Raw genomic sequence first — 20,409 nt, forward strand, 5'->3', positions numbered from 1 at the left:
AGTGCTGGGATTAAAGGCGTGCGCCACCACGCCCGGCTCCTGTTTTTCTTTAAGGACTTCTACCTGTTTGGTTGTGTTTTCCTGTTTTTCTATAAGGACTTGCAACTCTCTAGCAGTGTTCTCCTGTATTTCTTTAAGTGAGAAGAAGGTCTTATTGAAGACCTTCTTGATGTCTTCTACCATCATTATGATATATTCCTCTAAATCCGGGTCTAGGTTTTCGGGTGTGTTGGTGTGCCCTGTACTTGCTGAGGTGGGAGTTCTGGGTTCTGATGATGGGGAATGGTCTTGGTTTTTGTTAGTAAGATTCTTATGCCTGCCTTTCGCCATCTGGTAAACTCCGGAGTCAGTTGTTATAGTTGTCTCTGGTTAGAGCTTGTTCCTCTTGTGATTCTGTTATTCTCTACCAGCAGACCGGGGAGACTAGCTCTCTCCTGAGTTTCAGTGGTTAGAGCACTCTCTGCAGGCAGGCTTTCCTCTTTCAGGGAAGGTGCACACATATCTGGCATTCAGACTTGCCTCCTGGCAGAAGAGGAAGGCCTGAAATAGGACCTGTCCCAGAAGCTGTTAGCTTCTGTAGCCCACACTCTCACCTGTGCAGACTAGTCTTGGTGGAGTCCAGGAACCAAGTTGTTTCCCACAAATGCTCAGGCAAAGCCCCCCCGGGTCTGGTGGACACCTATCCTCTGTGCAGAGTAGTCTTGGTGGAGTCTGGGATCCAAGATGTCTCCCACAGATGCTCCCTATTATCTTTTTTAGGACTGGATTTGTAGAAATATATTGTGTAAATTTGGTTTTGTCATGTAATGTATTGGTTTCTCCGTTTATGGTAATTGAGAGTTTTGATGGGTATGGTAGCCTGAGCTGGCATTTTTGTTCTCTTAGGGTCTGTATGATATCTTCCCAGGATCTTCTAACTTTTGTAGTCTCTGGTGAGAAGTCTGGTGTAATTCTGATAGGTCTGGCTTTATATGTTATTTGACCTTTTTCCCTTACTGCTTTTAATATTCTTTCATTCTTTTGTGCATATGGTGTTTTGACTATTACGTGATAGGAGGAGTTTCTTTTTTTGGTCTAATCTGTTTGAAGTTCTGTAGGCTTCTTGTTTACTTATGGGCATCTCTTTCTTTGGGTTAGTGAAGTTTTCTTCTAAAATTTTTGTTGAAGATACTTACTGGCCCTTTGAGTTGGGAATCTTTGCTCTCTTTTATAGTTATTATCCTTAGGTTTGGTCTTCTCATTGTGTCCTGGATTTCCTGGATGTTTGGGGTTAGGACCTTTTTGCTTTTTGTACTTTCTTTGACTGTTGTGTCAATGTTTTCTGTTATCTTCTGCACCTGAGATTCTCTCTTTTATCTCTTGTATTCTGTTGCTGATGCTTGCATCTATGACTCCTGTTCTTTTTCTTAGGTTTTCTCCCTTAGTGATTTCTTTATTGTTTCTATTTCTATTTTTAGATCTTGGATGGTTTTGTTCATTTCCTTTGCCTGTTTTATTGTGTTTTCCTGTAATTCTTTAAGGGATTTTTGTGTTTTCTCTTTAAGGGCTTCTACATGATTACCTGTGTTCTCCTGTATTTCTTTAAGGGAGTTATTTGTGTCCTTCTTAAAGTCCTCTATCATCATCATGAGACGTGATTTTAGATCCAAATCTTGCTTCAGAAGGTGGAATGGTTTATCCAGGACTTGGTATGGCAGGAGAATTGGGCTCTGATAACCTTGGTTTCTGTTGCTTATGTTCTTAAGCTTGCTTCCTCCCATCTGGTTATCTTTAGTCCTACCTGACCTTGCTATATCTGACCGCTGACTGTCCTTCCTTTGATCCTGATTGTGTCAGAACTCCTCAGAGTTCAGCTGTCTGATCTCTTTCATTCAAATTCCAGTGTACATCTCATCATTTTAGGGGTTGTTTTAAAGCTCAATTTGTCCTCAATTGACAGCCAATCAGGCCTTTGTTTTTGAGTGTTAGCTTGGTATGTACATTTTCATGTTTTATTCATGATTGACAATTTTAATAACATTTATAATGAAAATTGAAAGGGTGTCATATACTTCGATGTAGAGATCACTCTTGGAAGTTGGAAAACCCTACCAACACAAAGAGATGTGATGTGATAGCAGATGCCTCACATGTACCATGTACCAAGGGGGTTTGCAGAGATTGTTATACACTGAGGCCTCATGGGGAGAATAGAGACAGCCACAAGAAAGTTTAAGAAGCTCTAATAAGGTCAACATTTTTGACTTCTATTAAGCTTAAAGGTTGGAACAAGGGTGAGGAAGGTGAATGCTGTGTTACAGGCTTGCTTGCTTTGAATTTCCTTTGCTTGCCACCAGAGGGAGCTCCGGTTCTTTCTTACCAACATTATGATGTTCAGAGGAAGAAGAGAGGATTGATTTGGGGCTCTCAGTGGTGATGTGTCAAAATATGGAGTCAGCTGTGGATCTCTGCATCTGCTCCCATCAGTTGTGGAGGAAGCCTCTCTGATGACAGTTGGACTAGGCACCATCTATGAGTATAGCTGACTATTATTAGTTATCATTTAATTGATTTTTTGTTGTTGTTGTTGTATTAGGTTCTATCTTGGGACTCTGGGCTGTCTACTCTCTGGTTCCTGAGGTAGATTTGAGTGGGTTTCTGATAGCTTAAAAGTTTACAGAATCTCAGGGTTGTTTTGATTTGCATTTCCCTGATGATTAAGGATGATGAACATTTTTTCAGGTGCTTCTCTGCCATTTGGTATTCTTCAGGTGAGAATTCTTTGTTCAATTCTGAGCCCCATTTTTTAATGGGGTTATTTGACTTTCTGGAGTCCACCTTCTTGAGTTCCTTATATATATTGGATATTAGACCCTTATCTGATTTAGGATAGGTAAAGATCCTTTCCCAATCTGTTGGTGGTTTTTTTGTCTTATTGATGGTGTCTTTTGCCTTGCAGAAGCTTTGCAGTTTCATGAGGTCCCACTTGTCAAGATCACAGGGCTCCCAATGGAGAAGCTAGAGAAAGTACCCAAGGAGCTAAAGGGATCTGCAACCCTATAGTTGGAACAACATGATGAACTAACCAGTACCCCGGAGCTCTTGTCTCTAGCTGCATATGTATCGAAAGATGGCCTAGTCGGCCATCACTGGAAAGAGAGGCCCATTGGACTTGCAAACTTTATATGCCCCAATATAGGGGAATGCCAGGGCCAAAAGAATGGGAATGGGAGGGTAGGGAAGTGGGGGGCGGTATGGGGGACTTTTGGGATAGCATTGGAAATGTAATTGAGGAAAATATGTAATAAAAAAAAACAGTGGAAAAAAAAAGTTTACAGAAGAGATACATTTGTTAACATGAAAGTATTTAAGATGAGCTTAGGGAATACAAACTTTTTGTGGAATGGAAGGAGCAAGAAGGGCTTTTTCCTTCTGTTTAGGAGACTTAATATTTAGAAGACAATGAAAGGAAACTCAAAAATTTGACGACCTTGTAAATATGATAGTTGATTATATAGTTTAGCATGAGAAATACCTTAAGTCTATAGTTAAAAGATAGCCATAGGAGGTGAGGGAGACATCTTGTCTCCTGGGTCCCCCTGAGACCAGTCTGCACAGATCAGCTCGAGGACTGCTGAGAGAAAGCAAGCAGATTGCAGAAGTGAAGCAGCTTCTGGGACAGGCAGAAGAGACATAGCTTCTGGGACAGGCCCTGTTTTGGGTTGCAGACGTCCGGGGGCACCTTCCCTGCCAGAAGAGAGGTGGCTGCCCAGGAGCACTCTGACCACCAGAGCAGGTGAGGGAGCCATCTGTCTCCCTGGTCACTGTGAGACCAGTATGTGCAGGTCAGCTCCCTGACTGTGGAGGGAGAGCGAGCAGACTGCAGAAGCAACACAGCTTCTGCAACAGACCCTCATTTCAGGTTCCAGACATAGGGCACTTTTGCTGTCAGAGGAGAGGTGACCACCTGGGAGGGATCTGACCACCTGAGCAGGTAATGGAGCCATTTTGTGTTCTGAGTCCTTCGGAGACTAGTCTGTGCAGGCAAGCGCGCAGACTGCAGAGGCAACACATCTTCTGGGACAGGCCCTGTTTCAGGCCTTCATTTTCAGCTAGGAGGCAGGTCTGAATGCCGGACCTCTGTGCACCTTCCCTGCAAGAGGAGAGCTTGCCTGAAGAGAGTACTCTGACCACTGAGACTCAGAAGAGATCTGGACTCCCAGGACTGCTGACAGATGCTAACAGAATCACAGGAGGAACAGGCTCCAGCCAGAAACTTCTATAACAACTAACACCAGAGATTACCAGATGGCCAAAGGCAAATGTAAGAATCTTACCAACAGAAACCAATACGGCTCACCATCATCAGAACCCAGCACTCCCACCTCAGCCAGTCCTGGATACCCCAACACACCCGAAAAGCAAAATTCAGATTCAAAATCATATCTGATGATGCTTGTAGAGGACCTTAAGAAGGGCATTAATAACATACTTAAAGAAATACAGGAGAACACTTAAAGAGGAAACACAAAAATCCCTTAAAGAATTACAGGAAAACAACCAAACAGGTAATGGAACTGAACAAAACCATCCAAGACCTAAAAAGGGAAGTAGAAACAATAAAGAAAACCCAAAGGGAGACAATTCTGGTTATAGAAACCCTAGGAAAGAAATCTGAAACCATAGATGCTAGCATCAGCAACAGAATACAAGAGATAGAAGAGAGAATCTCAGGTGCAGAAGATTCCATAGAGAACATGGGCACAACAATCAAAGAAAATGCAAAATGCAGAAAGATCCTAAGTCAAAACATCCAGGAAATTCAGGACACAATGAGAAGACCAAACTTATGGATAATAGGAGTAGATGAGAATGAAGATTTTCAACTTAAAGGGCCAGCAAATATCTTCAACAAAATTATAGAAGAAAACTTCCCAAACCTAAAGAAAGACATGCCCATGGACATACAAGAAGCCTACAGAACTCCAAATAGACTGGACCAAAAAAGAAATTCCTCCTGACACATAATAATCAGAACAACGAATGAACTAAGTAAAGACAGAATATTAAAAGCAGTAAGGGAAAAAGGTCAAGTAACATATAAAGGCAGGCCTATTAGAATTACTCAGTGATTCTAGAGTGGATATGGAATATATTTTACTAACAGGTACTCAATATTCAAACATTTCAGTCTCAGCTAGTTGTATTAGTTTAACTACCAGGGAACATGCTGTGTAGAATCCAGGAATTTTAACAATTTTCCCCTATAGGATGACAATTTTTCCAGTGGTGAATCAGGATGTTTAAAGACATAGTTTAAAATTTATAGGTCCAAATGCATTTTTCTGCTTCTATAGATAACCAGATTCTATAGATCTAGCTTAATTACATTCAATGTATATATTTAAGCACTTGTAGCATAGAATGCAACATGGATCCAGGACAGTTCTTGCCTTGAAGGATGCCAGTTTGCTACTAGAAAGAGAGAGGTAAGAAGATTAACATCAGTAATGTAGTTAATCTTAAAGAGACTTGTAGTCAGTTCAGTTAGAGGTTAACGTGTGAGAGAGCATAAACTGGAGATGGATCATAAATACTTTCTGGAATTGGGTTTTCACGTTACTCAAAGGCATGTATGTGGTGTGCGAACTAAAATCAGATGCATTTATTGACTTAAGAGAGAAGAGCTAAGTTGTAAGCTGTGCTTAGTCATCTTGGAACATCTTCTGGCTAGGCAGGTACGCTCACCAACAAATTACAGCTTAAAAAGTTGCTTGGTAACAGAAGCATTAGAAAAGGAGACTTGAATATTGCTGAGATGATAATAACATGTGTGAGTCACTTCTTTGTTCTGTGAACTGCCATCTTCAACCCACAGAAGGCAGCTATTCAAAGACATATTTGTTTGTTTGCATTTTAATATTTCTCATGTGATACCAAAAGCTTTGTTAAAGAAATATAGAATTCCACTTTGAGTTACTGTATATTCAACCTCTTCCCAATGAAGTCTTCAAAAGCCACAGTTTATTTATAAGTTCTAATCTATACCACAACTTGGTTGTAATCAACCATCTCTTCAAAAATGTTATTTTATGTTGACAACATCACATCAATTTTACATGGTTTGGGAGAATTTGTGTTTTAGGAAGTGATAGATTTGGTCTAGTCTTAAGGTCAGTGGTTCTCTAGAGATGAGTTGCAAATGTTCTGTTTTAAAACTACATCAGGGAAGATGCTATTTATGCTCCATCACAGAACTGCTGAGTGCACCCCAAGCAAAGCACTTTACCTTACCCATGACTTCCCACTACCAGCATCTCTCAGCTGAAATGCCTTGAGGCCACGTCACTATTTATGAACAGATAGAATCAATTTTATAAATACATTCTCATTTTAGCCATATTTGCTAATACAAAGATTACTAAAATAAAAATCTTTAATATTAAATATGCTTGACTGAAATAACTACAAATTATTTATACTCCCAAAATCAAAATAAATAAATTTTTGATGCTTATCACGTTGTGCCTGATAGCTGTAAGTCTTTCTGAGACTAAGCAAGAATGGAAGATTTTGTTCTCTTCTAAGGAAATAGGTCCTGAGCTCTGTCCATTCCTAGTACACATGGGAGTATTTCAAGAGCAATGAACGGGAAGTTGATATCTAATAATTTTGAAAGTCAATGTTTACGTGATCTGGGACCATCTGGGGGGGGGGGTCAGACTCCTTATATCTGCATAGTTTTAGATAGGTCTAACAGTTTCTGTAAGTCAGTGCCAGTGAGCTGAGAGAAGAGGCACTCCTCTTTAAAGTTTAGAAGCTAGGAGAGGTGGTTAAAAGATGAGCAGAAGAGTTAGAGAAGGCAGCAGGTTCTTCCTGCTCTGTCAACTTGCATTTGAAATAGATTAACAGAGTTGCTGAGCTGTCTTTTGGTTAAAGCACTGTGAGAACTTTCTCATCTCACACATCCCTGAAGGTCAGGCAGATATTCCAGATTCCCCACTTCTGTCTGCTCAGCTGTGGTGATGCAGTTTCTTAAACATTCCTCCAGAGATAGATTCTATTTATACATGTATGTACTGGTTATTATTTGTTCTTTGTAAAAACACAAACTGTGCCACACTCTATAAATGGACTGACACTTTTATCTACCTTGTCTAGAATTGTTAAGAATGAAAACCATTTGTTTTTCTTATAGTATTTTGGGTACAAACTTGCCACTGATTCCTATTCAACTTGAGATTGGATTTGAAATTTGGATAGCTCTATCTTAACTGTTAAATAGTCAATCTCTTCTATCTTTATTTACTAAGAGCCCTCTTAAGGTCCTGATGTTAAATTTTGTCATGGAATTATCTAGATTCTTAAGCTGAGCTGTTATGTGTTCTGTGGTAATGGAATCTGAATGATAAAAGTGTTGACTATTCCATGGCTCAAGGTCCCTCATGCTACCCACATCAGCTAGTAAGAAGAAAGTGGACTAATTAATTTAAGGTATCTTCATTTAATTTATATGTGAAGGCAGATGACTAATAATTATTATATTGGACAGCACAGATCTCTCACCAGGGCTGCCGATATAGTAAATTATATCAATATTAATATGTTTCTAATCTGTTCATCTTTGATGAAATCATTATTTCACATTGTAGTATTTAAATTTTTATTTGTGCTTGAGGCTTGGCTTAGTAGTAGAGAATTTATCTGTATTCAAGTGGTCTTGAGTTGTTCCCTGGTACTATAAGACATAAGCCATAAATCCACAAAGTTTTCTTGCTCTTAAAATTAAAAAAATAAACATGTGTAGAAATATATATGCACACAAAACCAGATTTAGCATAGGTGAATTTGCTTTGAAAATTCTCTCCATATTCCTCCTGAATAATTGACACTTTCTGTTGAAAAGATAATAAAATAATAAATAAATTGAAAAGATTATTATTTTATTGAAAATGTCTTTTGTAAAATCACAACATTTATAAGCTTACAAAGTGGAGAGATATCTCCTAAAGTCAAGTAAAGCAATGTAGTTGTTCATAGTAATCAGTTTAAACATGGTATGGTTTACTCTAGCTCACTTAACACAGACCATAGGTACATGTTAGATTAGAAGAAATTATGTTAATATATCCCTTCATTTTCCCCAGAGAATATTTATAAAGATAAACTAGGTTTGTATGTGTGTATAGGAAAAAAGAAGAAGAAAAGAAAGAGAAATTAGAAATAATAGAGGTATACTACACCAACCCATGCATTCTTAGCAAGAACTCTGAGATGGGAAATAAAATAAATGCAAGAGAAACTGTTGTTTCCAGGCTTCATTTAGCTTAGTTATCTTCTTTGGAAGCATGGCAGAGACACCTCACTTAAGGGGAAGAGAATCTGCCAAAGAAGAGGATGCTGTTGGTCTTGCTGTGCTTGATGAAGAACAGGAATGGATGATCACAATAGAAATCTTCTGTAATCTGTAAAGATAAATTATGGGATTTTATCCCAGTGGCAGCAGCAGCTTCTGTTCCCTCTATTTACCTCCACAAAGGACTTGTGTAAAACTTTAGACACCACAAGACCTTGAGTGCTGTTCATGCCAGAGAAGTAAGCCTTCTGTGGATCAAAGGCATCGACCATCCCCATGTGTTTCAATGGAACTGAGAGGTCATACTTCTTTCTCTTCCACTTTGAACCGAGGCAAAGATAAATACAACTCGCTCATATGCATTATTCTCTGCTCTTGTCCACTCTAGTAACTTTTCAGCAGTGAGTTGTTCTTCAAGCTTTAAAAGTGGAAGAAAAAAGATTGCCATAATTAACTGAAAGACTGTAACTTACATGAACAATGAAATAAAGTGAAACCTTTAGCAATAAATAAGTACTGATTTTTTTGGTTTAGATATATTTATTTAGATAATTAAACTTAGATTTTATTTCCAATATTCAAAAAGCAGAATCATCATTTTGTACAAATAAACTGTATACATTATTGTTTATGCTCCTAGCCACCTATATTATTTTTATATTCTTTATATTTTCATGTACATAGTATTATATTTTATAGTTACCATATAGTGCTCTATGTTTTTTCTTTACCATTCAAAATATTTATAAACACTTTCTAGAGTGCTATATATTTCTTTCAACCAAGTTTTACTTGCTCCATATGAGTATCATCATGTTGATATTTAATATATTCATAACTCTGCTTAATTCCTGATTAGACAAATCTTCAGTGTGATTCAGGATGTGTGTAAAATACATAGATTACAGGGTGAGACACAATATCTCCCTTTAAACTTTTCATTATTGTCATGCTTAATTATTTTTCTTAGTGTTTTACATGCATTGATACATTAGGAAGAAATCAGGTAATTAAAGGAAGAAAAGGAGACACAAGCCTTACCTTCTTCAGACCATCGATTTCCACTGGCAGCAGGACAATCATACTTAGCTCTTTGCCTTTGTATGGTATTTCCACAATTTTGGTCTGCACATCCTCCAGAAACATGAAGTTAAATTTGTTTGTTTATTTCATAATCTGGACAGGTTTACCTGTATTCTGAAACAAATCAGCATGTCACACACATATCAAGGGAGACACAGGAAGCGACAGATAATATTGTGCAGATACAAAACACATTAGTATTCTTTAAACCGATAAACCTGATGTTTAGTGAAGTCCATCCAAAAGATTTTTTTAGTTATTCCTATTCACATAAAGTTATAAAAATAAAACACACGATATATTTTATTTTGGACTTTCCATGGTTTCACTTTTACTGAAATTAAACCATCCACACATCACCCTATGTCATTATGTAAATAAACTGCCAACAGTACCTTGTTCAGCCAAAACTTTTCTTCTGTGGTATGCTTTTCATCAAATTTGTGATTCCATTGTCCTTTGAAATACACTGCATTCACCAGAACCAGTATAGTGCTACTGTTCAGGCTCCCACTAGGAAATAAGTCTTTGATTTTTCCTTCAAGGGAAAGAACAAAGTGTCTATCATCAGTACAAGGAGCTTTCCTGAAGGATGCTTTACAAGAGTTCACCACTGATCACTCATCACTGTTCACCCAAGTCATTACAAGAAGTTGTTGATCTGTTCATAGGATATAGCCTTCCTCAATGTGCTTTGTGAGCTATCTGGAATGGACACATCAGTTCTTGTCATAGGAAAGGCTGTCAGTATTTCTGTCTGGGTGATAATGGTCAACTCTCAGTGAGTACTGAGACACACTGTTTGGATCTATGCTGTCAACTTACTCTTATCCTTCTTCTTCTAGCCTTCTACCCAAGGCTTGATATGGTATAGGTATATGGAGAGATCTCTGTGCTAGGTGGTAAAGACAATGTAATAAATTCTTTCCAAATGTCAGTGTAGAGGAAATGGTCTGAGATCCAGCTGTAGAGACAAGAAATGCCTTGCACTTCTGACTGGCAAAAGAGAAGGGGAATTTTTCTAACAATTATTCTTAGTTTCCCAGAATTGCCTGCAACTTAGATAAATTGATATGATATGAAAATTGTCTGAGTGAAGGCCTCAGATTGTCAGATACCAATAACTACAAATCTCCTGTTGTATTTAAACTGATTGGCTTTCTGCTAAATTATCCATATTTCCTCTTGGTTCACTTCATATACATGGAGACAATCCAATAATCTCTGGTGCTTCCTCCATGACGCTTTCACACAATACCATTTGTTTGGCTTTCCACCCAGGAATTAATCTTCTTTTGGCTTTCTTCTGCTGCATGTGCAAAATCAAGTGATTCCATGTTCACTTCTTAATACTTCTTAATGTCTTCCAAAAATGTCTTTGAGATGTGAAGGAACCAAAAAGAATTAAGGACAATTTTTAAACACTCAAATTTTATTAGTTGTGATGATACTATAATCTGACTGCTGATCATGATGGCAGCTGTTAGGCTATGAAGAAAAAGATTTTTTACTGAGGTAATAGGCAGGCAATATGAAAACATACTAAACTGAAGGCAACCTTACACTAATATAGCATCTGGCAGATGACAAGTGGAAAAGAGGGCCTGACTTGCAAATTTCATAGTAAAATCTCCTGAAAGAGCTGATTGGCTGATGAGCCATCCTACCACTAAGTTCAACCATTGTGATCTCCTCTGAGGGCATTCCTCAATGGAGGAAATGCTATATTATCTGCTACCTCCCCAGTTCTCTCCAGGATTTCCCCAGGCCTGCCCATTCCACAAGCATCCTATTTGCCATACATCTCCACTGTAATCTCTGTGATCCAGTCAGTGCTGATTCATTACTAAAGATTCATGGGAAGTTCTGGTGACCTACATTCTCTCATGGAAGTGTCCCTGAGCCTATGCTTCACACATAGGTCACTAGGCTCTTGGACAATTCACCCAGTTAGAATTTTGATTATGAAGCTGGTGCTCCTTAAGCAAGTGTTGCCTATGTGAATCGGCCTGGTGTTACTTTTATTTATGGCCATTTATATATGGAGGACGTAGGATGCAGACTAAAGGGATGCAGAGCCAGGCACAACTTACCTGGAAAAATGGGAAACCCTTTGCTCCATAGATACTGTTGGCAGCCTTTAGATCATAAGCATCATTGGATTTGTTTAACTGAGTCATAAGCTTTTGAAATTGTTCATGGAAATTTTCTTCAATGTCAAAAAAGGTTTTCAATGAATTACTCTGCTAATGCAATTACCAAACCCACAATATAAATAGTCAAACACTTGTAATCTCAAAGACAATTTTGAACATTTTCTGATAGCTGTAATGTATTATCTTAAATACTCCTACTTTACATTCAACCTCTTCTAGGAAATGCCTTTTTTTCCCTTTACATAATCTGGGTTGCTGACTTTTCATCTAAATATGTAGTGTTTTTAGGTTGCTTTGGATTATGTTCTTCAAAACTATAGATAAGATGTCATTTCTAACCATCACTAGTACATGATTGTGTTCTGTTTGCCTATTTAAAAGGTTATTATAGTCAGCCCTGATATCTATAACCTTTAATGGTATTGTTTAAGACAATTTGAATCTGATTTATGGTTCTTCTCTCATGGTGAATATTCTCTGCCTATAATATAGCATATGCCCATGATTAATCTAAGTACCAGGCTACATGTAAGTAAAATCAGTCTGAGTACAGTCTAGATAAAACAGAAAGGTTCAGAGGATTTAATGATCTCTTCAAAGACATGCTACAGAGTCAAATTGTGCATCTAAGTAACTCTGAATCAGAACACGTCTGTTTTCCTGCTAAGAAGGTAGAATGGTTAAAAACATATAGTTGTGATAACAGTCATTTTCCAAGATGTGCTTAATTCTCTTAATATGTGAATATGTGCTTATTTCTCTTAATCCAATTGTTGAATTAAGATACAATTGTTTTAGTCACATTATTGTGATAATGACAAATACTGCTATCTTGTAATACCGTCTAACATTTATTGTGGATTTTTACTTGTACAATTCAGACATTTTTGTGTTTATATATGATGAATCATATTCCTTTTTACTCCCACTTTAATAGAATCCCTCTCATTTCATCAGGGCAGAGCTTTGGTCATGGTTCCTACCTGTGAGGGGCACAACAAGAGTTGAATCTTGACTATCCTCCTCTCCATCCAATACTGACCTTCTTCTGTAGTTAATGAACATAATGACTATGAGAAAGAAGCATCACACTAACCCACATCCAAATCTCTTTTGTTTGGAAATTCCCCTCTAGACTGATTCCTTTAAATGTAAAGTGGCCACTTTAAATTATAGTGCTGTCAAAAATCTACAGTTCTTCTAGGCATGAGGTACCCTGCACTTACATGGCAGTGTGTAGATTTTTCCGTTGTCTTCTTGGTGGTTTCATTGAATTGAAGAAGAACCTGGGAGAGACATTAAGTACGACAAGAAAAGTTCACTTAAAGTTCTATCTAAATCCAAGGAAAAGAAGACAGAACAAACTCCTGAAAATAAAGGCAAAAAACTTAAAAATTTGGGAAAATATATACTCCCAACATTTGTATAAGTGTTTGTAAGAAACACTATAAACCTGATCTATCAGCAGTCACACAAATAGATGCCCATCCTCTCAGTGCTTAGGGAACACTTCAATTCTCATCATTCAGATCTGAGACAATCTATTTCTTGCATCAATAGTCTCTACCATTTAAGATAATTTCTTGTCGTTGAACACTTGAAGGCAATTATTCTAGCCTAGCCCCCAAGGGATATCAGGAATCACCTGGACCGTGTTTGGGAAGGGCGTGTCCCTCCCTTAGTTTCATGGGCACAGTCATGGCAATGCCTACTCAGCACCTTGTTCTTCTTCTCAGGCATCAAGCTTTATGCTCATTTGCTTATACACTGACAGAGTGCTAGGGAGACAAATTCAAGCTGGTCAACAAAACAAAGCTTAGACCTACCTTCTCAATTTGTTTTTCAGTGTTTCCTTTGGCTCCAAGCTGGAGCATTGCTAATGCTGTTATCAGGGAATAGAAAATGTTGTTGTCTGATTCTCTGAGCTGCCTGTACATCTCAAGTGTGAATTTATTAGTGGTTTCAGTAAACAAATGCATGGTGGCTTAGTGTGACCTTGAAGTCCTAGAACAGCATAAAGTCAGCACAAAGGTTAGAATGACTTCACTAAATAAAACATCACCCTGTAATTAACATTCTTATAGAAAATGACATACCTGTATCATCAGATTCTGGCAAATAAATTTATTATTATTAATTATTAATTATTATTATTTTTAAGTCTTCTGCAATGTATATCTCTTAACTAGAAGGTACAAGTTCAGTGTCTTTAAGACTTTGCAAACAGCTAATAGAGAATTCTCTTATCTTTACTTCTCATCAGCTGTGCTAGTTTTGGGTTGAAACATTTCAAATGAATTCCAAGATAAAGTATTCTGTAGCTTGAAAACAGCTAGATGTCAAAATCACCTCTCAACTTTTCCTTTTAGATTCTGTAGTTGCCAGACACAAATCCTACATGCTTGACAAGATACATAGTTTATCTGAAAATAATCAATTTAGATAAAAATCAAATTAACTGAAGGAGGCATTTAACTTTTCTTTGGTAGATCAAGAATAATAGAATCAGGCAAAATATCACATACACATGATGTAAAACAGTATTGTTATCCTCAAACATAGTTCATACTGCTCATCAATAGTAGCTGGAAGCACTTACTTGTGTTTCTGAAGGCAGAAGTGGGCAGGAAGGGTAAGAGTCTGTGTGTGGCTGATCGTGAGGTCTGGAATTTATACCTCTTACCATTGCTGTCTTGTCATTTCAGTAGTATTTAAAGTGAATCAACTTCAGATTTCACAACCAGATTAGTCTTTTTAGGTATGCAAATTTGTGAAAAAAGGCTGGCTTCACATCCTACCACTGTACTTCCTTTTGCCACAGGTCATATGATTGATAGCTTTTTAACCTTTGTTCGTTGCAGACTCATCTGAAATGCACATAGGCACTTTTTCAATAGCAATGATATTACTTTAGACGTTTAACCTGACAACACTATTTTTCTGCATGACACCCATGATTGCCTTAATTTAAACTGTCTAATGAACACCTAAGATACCAAACAACTAAGTAACTTATATGAAAAATTTCATTAGTTCTGTCAATTTCTCTATCAATTACTCTATGCAAAGAGAAAAATACTTCTAATTCTAATTCTAGTTCAAAGTGATTACCATGATTCTGGAGAATATTTGTTGTTTTTGTTTGCTTTCTTTCTTTCTTTCTTTCTTTCTTTCTTTCTTTCTTTCTTTCTTTCTTTCTTTCTTTCTCTCTTTCTTTCTTCCTTTTTTTACCTTTTTCATGATACTTGTCTCTTGCCACAGTTACTTCCTAAGTCTTCTGAAGCCTCTACTTTGGACTTTTCTGTTGTTTAAGAAATGTGAAAAAATTACTTATCTTTTTGAACTGACATTATAGTAAGGGGAGCAATTTAAACAAAAAGGTTCATTTGAATGACATCTTTCTATGAAAAGGAAGCAGAAAAGTGATCATTTTTGTCTGACATAAAAAGTTATCTGAGTTGTCCAGGCAAAATCTATTTCTTACTTTCCTGTTACTTCCTGAATGTCAGGTTGAAACACATGTAAGAGAGATTGGAACCAGCTTGTCTGCTCCTCTGAAAACACTGCAGTCTGAAGGCCTCTTAGGAATTCCAGTGCACACATGAAAACTGGTAAGGGAACACCCCCATCCACACAAACAACCACAGCAGCTGGGAATCTTGCAAAGTCTCAGAAACTTGAAACCCATCACCCCCAAACCCCCTGCCCCCTGAATTACACTCCCCTTCTGGCCTGTGCCTTTTGCCAGGGCTGATCACCAGCTTGTCTGCTCCTCTGAAGACACCACAGTATGAAGGCCTCCCAGGAGTTCTACTACATGCAAGGCAACTAGTAAGGGGCCCTCTTAAAAAGCCACAGCTGCTGGGAGCCCTTTGGAGCACAGTGGACTTGGAACCTATCACCCTTGCCCCCAAATACCTTCCCCTCCACACCTGGAATTTTACTCCTCTTTGGCCTGTGTCTTTTGCCAGGTCAGATCACCAACTTGTATGCTCCTCCAAAGGCACCACAGTCTGAAGGCCTCCCAGGAGGTTCTCTGCACACAGGGCTACTGACCCAACATTCTGAAAGCCTCCCTGGATAATAGCTACTCTCAGAGGAACAGCTTGACTGGTCCTCTGAAGACTGAAGAGTCTAAGGGTCTCCCAGAAAATCTGCTGCAGTAAGGGCAACAGATCAGCAGCTTGTCTGGCTCTCTGAAGACCCCACAGTTTAAAGGCCTCCCAGAAGAGTTGCTGCAGCCAGAGTAACAGTTCAGGAGTGTACATGCCCCTCTCAAGACCCCACAGTTGGAAGGCCCCACTGGAGGTCTGCTGCAGCTAGGGCCACAGGCCCACCAGGACATGTGTAACAAACCAGGGACATAAGAGACAGGCCCCAGAAAGAGATACCCAGACCAGCTAACACCAGATGTAGAGAGACAAGCACAAGACCATAAGCAACAGAAGCCAACATACTTTGGCACCATCAAAACCGAGTTCTCCCATCACAGCAAGCCCTAGATACAACAACACACCTGAAAATCAGGAAACTAACCTAAAATCATATCTCATGAGGATAATAGAGTTCTTTAAGGAGAATATAAACGACACACAGAAAGACATAAAGGAAAACACAGGTAAAGAGGCAGAGGCCCTTAAAGAGGAAATAAATCCTTTAAAGAAATGCAAGAAAACACAATCAAACATGGAAAGGAATTTAACAAATTTGTTCAAGACCTAAAAGTGGAAGTGGAAAGAATAAAGAAAATACAAATGGAGGCAATCCTTGACATGAAATACCTAAGAAAGAGCTCAGGAATTATAGATGTAAGCATCACCAATAGAATACAAAAGACAGAAGAGAGCATCTCAGGTGTAGAAGATATTGACATAAGCGTCAATGAAAATTCAAAACACAAAAAACTCCTGCCCAAAATCATTCAAGAAATCCAGGACATGATGAAAAGAGCAAATCTATGAATAATAGGAATAGAGGAGAGCAATGATTCCCAGCTCAAAGGACCGGAGAACGTCTTTAACAAAATCATAGAAGAAAACTTTCCCAAACTAAAGAAAGTGATGACCATAATTATACAAGGGCTATAGAACAACAAATAGATTGAACCAGAAAAGAAAAATCTTCTCTTCACATAATAATCAAAACAGTAAATGCACAGAACAAAAAGAATACTAAAAGCTGCAAGGAAAAATGTCCAAGTAACATGTAAAGGCAGACCTATCAGAAATACACCATATTTCTCAGCAGAAATATTAAAAGCCAGAAGAACCTGGACAGAGGTCATGCAGACCCTAAGAGAACACAATGCCAGCCCAGGCTACTATACCCAACAAAACTCTCAGTCAACATAAGTTGAGAAACCAAATTATTTCAGGAAAAAACTAAATTGACAAAAGAGAAATCAAGGAATCACTATTTGCCTATGATATAATAGTATATATGAGCAACCCCAAATTCTACCAGAGAACTTCTATGGTTGATAAGCAACTTCAGAAAACTGGCTGGATATAAAATTAATTCAAATAAATTAGAACCCTTCATTTATACAAATAACAAATGGTCTGAGAAAGAAATTAGGGAAACAAAACTCTTNACAATAGTCACAAACAATATAAAATATCTTAGGGGAATTCTAATGAAACTGAGAATGATCTGTATGACAAGAACTTCAGTTATCTCAAGAAAGAAATTGAAGAAGACTTCAGGAAGTTGATAGATCTCCCACACTCATGGATTGGTAGAATTAACATAGTAAAATGACCATCCTATCAAAAGAAATCTATAGATTCAATGCAATCCCCATCAAAATTCCAACACAATTCTTCAAAGACATGGAAAGGGTAATTCTCAAATTCATCTGGAAAAACAAAATACCCAGAATAGCATAAACAATTCTTAACAATAAAAGAACTTCTGGGAGACTCACAATTCCTGACCTCAAGCTATACTACAGAGCAAGAGTGATAAAAACTGCCTGCATGGTATTGGTACAGAGTCAGACAGGTTGTTCAATGGAATAGAAATGAAGACCCAGAAATAAAACCACACACCTATGGACACTTGATCTTTGACAAAGAAGTCAAAAATACACAATGTTAAACAGAACACATCTTCAATAAATGGTTCTGGTCTAACTGGAAGTTCCTTATGTAGAAAAATGAAAATATATACATATTTGTCATCTTGTACAAAGCTGAAGTACCAGTGGATCAAGGACCACAGCATAGAACCAGATACACTGAATCTAATAAAAAAGAAAGATCCTTGAACTCATTGACATTGGGGTAAATTTCCTAAACAGGGCTCCAAAGGCTCAGGCTCTAAGACCAAGAATTGATAAGTTATACTTCATGAAACTGAAAAGGTTCTGTAAAGCCAAGGACATAGTCAATAGTAGAAATTGGCATCCTACAGATTGGGAAAAAATCTTCACTAACCCCACATCTGATAGAGGGCTAATATCCAAACTATATTAAGAACTCAAGAAGCTAACCACCAAGAAACTAAACAACCCAATCAAAAAATGGGGTATAGTACTAAACATTGAATTCACAAAGAGGACTCTTTAATGGCTGAGAAGCACTTAAAGAAATGTTCAAAGTCCTCAGTGATCAGGCTAATGTAAACAAAACGACACTGAGATTCCACCTTACAGCAATCGAATGACTAAGATGAAATACTCAGGTGACAGCGCATGTTGGCAAGGGTATAGAGAAAGGAACACTCCTCCATTGCTGATGGTGTTGCAAACTGGTACAACCACTCTGGAAGGTAATATAAAGGTTCCCTCGAAAATTGTAAATATATCTTCCTGAAGACCTAGCTATACCACTCTTTTGCATATGCCCAAAAGATGTCCGACCATGCCACAGGGGTACATGCACAACTATGTTCATACCACATAGAGGCCTTCTTTGTTATTGTTAGAATCTGGAAACAACACAGATTTCCCACAAAGGAAGAATGGATACAGAAAATGTGGTTCATTTACCCAAGGGAATATACCTGAGCTATTAGGAACATGAACATAATGAGTTTTGCAAGCAAATGGATGGAACAAAAAAATATTATCCTGAGTAAGATAACTCCAACCCAAAAGGGCATGCATGATATGTACTCACTAATAAGTGTATATTAGATACAAAAGTACAGAGTACCCAGGAAACAATCCACAGAACTCAAATAGGTTAACAATCCAAATGGTCCAAGTGAACATGCCTCAATCCCTCTTGGGAGGGAGAAGAAAGCCATCACCAGGCCAGAAAGAGGGAGGGGTATGGGTGGAAGAAGGAAGGGAGAGGGGAAAAGGGGGAACATGATCAAGTATTGGGGAGGATGACAAGACTGAACCTCTGAGGGCCAGCAAAAATATGCAAACTCTGGAGATGGAAGGTTAGGGGGAACCTCTAGAATGTGCCAGAAGCCTGGGAGATGACAGACTCTCCGGACCCAGAGGGAGGCACCTTAGATGATGCCCAACAGAAGGTAGAGAGAACTTATAGTGTCTACCTCCAGTAGAAAGACAGGTCATCAAGTAGAGAGATGGTGTTGCCATCCGACAGTCAAAATCTCTGACTAGAATTTTTCCTGTCTGAAAGAACTGCAGGGACAAAAATGGAGAATAAATAGCCTGAGGGAAAGGAGGTTCAGTGTCAGCCTCAAATTGGGATTCATCTCTAAAGGGAGGTTCCAAGGCCTGACAGTGTTACTGATGCTATGGTGTGCATACAGATAGGAGCCTATCTTGATTGTCCTTCGAGAGACCTAACAAGCAGCTGAAAGAGTGAACTCTAGACACTTACACCCAACCAATGGACAGGAGCCAGGGACCCCTGCAGTTGTATTAGCAAAAAGCTGGAAGAAGGTGATGAGGGTGACCTGATAGATCAGTAGTCTAAACTAACCTGTATGCCCAAGATCTCTCAGACACTGAGCCACGAACCAGGCAGAATACACCAGCTGATATGAGGTCCCAGACACATATGCATCAGAGGATTGCCTGGTCTGGCTTCAGGGAGAGAATAGGCACCTGACCCTCAAGAGACTTGAAGATCCAGGAAGTGGGGAGGACTCATGTGGTGAGGGTGTAGGAGATATCCTCTTAGAGACAGGGCAGTGGTTTGGGATGAGGAACAGTCAGAGGACAGACTGGGAGGTGGATAAAGACTTGATAAAGAGCCATTTTTTACCTACTTGTAAAAAGCTCAAGTCTAAGTGGATCAAGGAACTCCACATAAAACCAGAGACATTGAAACTTATAGAGGAGAAAGTGGGGAAGAGCTTCAAGGGTATGGGCATAGGGGAAAAATTCCTGGACAGAACACAATGGCTTGTGCTGTAAGATCAAGAATCAACAAATGGGACCTGATAAAACTTCAAAGCTTCTGTAAGGCAAAGGAAACTGTCAGTAAGAAAAAATGGCAGCCAACAGATTGGGAAAAGATCTTTACCAATCCTAAATCCAATTGAGGGCTAATATCATATATGTGTGTGTGTGTGTGTATATATATATATATATATATATATATATATATATATATATATATATATCAAAAAATTGGACTCGAGCAAAACAAATAACCCTAATAAAAATGGGGTACAGGACTAAACAAAGAATTCTCAGCTGAGAAATACTGAATGGCTGAGAAGCACTTATAAAAACATATTCAGCATCCTTAATCATCAGGGAAATGCAAATCAAAACAACCCTGAGATTCCACCTCACACCAGTCAGAATGGCTAAGATCAAAACTCAGGTGACAACAGATGCTGGCGAGGATGTGGAGAAAGAGGAACACTCCTTCATTGTTGGTGGGATTGCAAGCTTGTACAACC

The 20,409-nt window shown here is 38.4% G+C and overlaps 1 pseudogene; it reads right to left on the reverse strand.

Annotated features, from left to right (window-relative positions):
* Window positions 1-8,345: 8,345 nt before the first annotated feature.
* LOC110302032 lies at window positions 8,346-13,553 on the reverse strand (annotated as a pseudogene).
* Window positions 13,554-20,409: the final 6,856 nt, after the last annotated feature.

Source organism: Mus caroli, chromosome 1 (genome assembly GCF_900094665.2).
Source record: "Mus caroli chromosome 1, CAROLI_EIJ_v1.1, whole genome shotgun sequence".
Taxonomy (NCBI): Eukaryota; Metazoa; Chordata; class Mammalia; order Rodentia; family Muridae; genus Mus; species Mus caroli.